The sequence below is a fragment of the Cystoisospora suis genome, assembly GCF_002600585.1.
Source record: "Cystoisospora suis strain Wien I chromosome Unknown contig_8100, whole genome shotgun sequence".
Lineage (NCBI taxonomy): Eukaryota > Apicomplexa > Conoidasida > Eucoccidiorida > Sarcocystidae > Cystoisospora > Cystoisospora suis.
Window position 1 is genome coordinate 7,623 of NW_027160883.1, and position 3,068 is coordinate 10,690.

Consider the following 3,068-nt stretch of genomic DNA (forward strand, 5'->3'; position numbering starts at 1 on the left):
AGATAGATAGATAGATTAAAGATAGATCGATAGATTAAAGATAGGTAGATAGATTAAAGATAGGTAGATAGATTAAAGATAGGTAGATAGAGGTTTCTCTTCTTTCTCTTCTTTGTCTCTTCCTTGCGTTTTCCTTCTTTTCTCGTTCTTTCATTTGCCAAAGCTTGAAGTTTCTAAGCGACAAAATGTGTCTCATAAGACGAATGAAAATGACGATCTTTGGTTAACCTGAGAGGGGAGAGAGAGAGAGAGTTTTCTTCTTGTTGCTCCTCAACGAAAGGCCTGCCTGTGTCTCTGTCTGTCAAACTTCTTTTCCTTTTTCTCCCTCTGTTTCTTTTCATTCGCACTGGCAAACCTAACTAGCCTTACTAGTATTCTTCTTCTTATTCTTGACGTTAGAATTATGTGTATCATTCATCTTGGTAGTTCTTTTCTTCTTTTCTTTCTTTCTCTCTTTCCTCTCTACTCTCACTTTCAGTCCTCCGACACACCACTACTGCTAAAAAGGAAAGAAAGAGAGAAAGAAAGCAAGCAAGAAAGAAAGGAGTGAGAAAGAGAGAGAGAGAGAAAGAAAGAAAGGAGAAAGAAGAGTGAGAGGTGGGTTTGCTTATATCTTATGTGTATTTCTTGCCTGCATGCAAAATGGAATAGAAAGTGTCTTTCTTTGGAGGGTTGAAAGTAAACAAGGGAATGTCTTCTTCTCTTCTTTTCGTACTAGTTCTTTTCTTTGTTTCTGTCTCTTATCTAGGACATTAAAATACACCTCACAAATTCTGGACTTTCTTTCTTTCGTTCATCTCTCTCTTCTCTTTCCACTTCATTTTTCCTTTCTTCTCTCTTTCTTTTCTTCAATAGCACTTCTTATTTCTTCTCCTCATCCTTCTCTGTGACGTGTCTCTATCTGAATCATTCTCTTCCATCCATACGCCATATGCGACTGCGGTCTCGTCTATAGATGTATAGACATATAGACATAGATATTGATTTGTATGTGTGTATATCTAGCGACGTCATACAGAGACTGTTCATGTATATCTATCTACCTAGATATACGTGGCAATAAGAGAGATACTGCAACGAGAAAGAAAGAAAGAAAGGAAGAAAGGCGCAGGTGCTTGTAGAGTTAAGAGACAGCAGCATCTCTCTCTGTTGACATACGCAGATATAGACTCCCTATGTAGACACCCTTAAACAGTAACCCTAATACAGAAGAGGAGATATACATATATACATAAATATGTATATACATATATATATATATTGATATACGTACAGATGTTTATGTCTGTATGTATACCACACGATAAGGAAGAATAAGACAGACGGCTTTTCTTTACTCTATTGCAGAGAAGCCTACTCGCTCCCCTATAGACATAGCTAGATCGATGGTCTATCTGTTTTATGTTCTCTCTCTATTCTCCCAAATCTACCTGCGATCGATCTCTCTCTCTCTCCCGTCTATCAAGTCCATCAATTTCTTTCTCTCTCTCATCCATCTTAAATCTTTCTACTATTTCTATACATCTTTCTTTATCTATCTATCAATATATCTCCTGCACCTGCTTGTAGAGAGAGAGACCCATGTATATACATCTATAGATACATATATAGATAGATGTATGTATCCAGATACATGGAGAGATAGCTATGTCTATCGCGTACGTTGTGTATCTATCTATCTATGTATCTATCTACGTGGGTATCTGTCTGCATGTGTCTTTTCTTCTTCTTCCTTTCTTGTCGCCTCTGTCGAGGTAAGTAAAGGAACACATAATCCAACAATACCGAAGAAAAGGAAGGAAGAAAAAGGAAGATGAAGAGGAAGGAGAATGAAACAAAAAGCTTAAGAAAGAAAGAGAAGAAATCTCTCGAAAAGAAAACGAGAAAGAAAGAAAGAAGTTTCTGAATTTCCTCTCTCGCCAAAGGGCACAGGCGAACCATCGAAGAAACTCCAAACCCTAAACATACACATGCACATATACATATTATATATATACATATATATACATAGACAGACGGATACATAAACAAATCTATCGCTGTGCATGTATATACATTCATACACCTTTACATATACAAAGATACATACACGTATACGAGAGTATACTGATATATATATATATATACAGAGAGAGAGAGGGAAAGAAGAAAAGAAAGAGGAGTGAAGGGTAAGCAGAGTGCGAGTATCTGTTAGAGACATGCAACGAAAAAGAAGAAAAAGAAGAATTGCATGCATGCATGTAATGTGCGAAACTAACTGTCTGTCTATATAAAGTCTATTACTAATGATAGAGAAGAAGAAAAAGACCATGAGATTTCCTCGTAACTTCTTCTCAAAGAAACGGACACCCTTCCTTTTCTTCTCTTTTCTTTCCTTTCTTCACTGCGGAGAATTTCTTGACAAGAGAAATCCAAAGTCTTTTTCAAGTAGACCAACAAGAAGGAGAAAACTACGAAGTCGCAAAAGGACAGAGAGATCCACTGACCCACATGCGAGAAACATCTATCTATCTATCCATCCATCCATCTAGCTATCTAGCTAGAGATGAACAGAAAGAAAGAAAGAGCGAGAGACAGAGAGAGAAAGAGAGAGACATTGTCATGGTAGTTGTAGGGGTAGAGAAATGTCTTTTGATCAATGAGCTAAGTTGATTTGGTGTGTATGTACAGCGGAAGTCGTTTGTATCTTAGAGAGAATGGGGAATAAACTCGAGACCCTCGTATTTGCATGCATGCGGTACGCGAAGATCTGGGAGAAGGACATTCCCTTCGACATCGAAAATAGTTAGATAAGATTCCTGTAAATTCAAAGAGGAATTCTCCACAGACTTTAATGCCAAAATGACCTACAGAAACAAGCACACACATCAATACAAATATCAAGGAAGGAAGATAGAAAGAAAGTTGAAGAGAGAGAAAAAGAAAGAAAGAGAGAAGAGAAGAGAAGAGAAGGCAGAGAATGAAAAAGAAGACTCAAACATCGAAGAAGAAGAAAGAAACTTGGAAAGAGTTGTCGCATGCATGCATAGGTAGAGAAATAGATAGATAAAGAGATAGATAGATAGAGA

General features: G+C 37.2%; 1 protein-coding gene across 1 annotated transcript in view; it reads right to left on the reverse strand.

Moving 5' to 3' along the window:
- CSUI_010727 (slu7 splicing factor) overlaps positions 1–2,848 on the reverse strand; it is a 10,463-nt gene extending 7,615 nt beyond the window's left edge. The window contains exon 1 of the mRNA XM_068070829.1: positions 2,135–2,848. The gene's annotated coding sequence lies outside the window, so the exon portion shown is untranslated. The remainder of the gene's footprint in view (positions 1–2,134) is intronic.
- Positions 2,849–3,068: the final 220 nt, after the last annotated feature.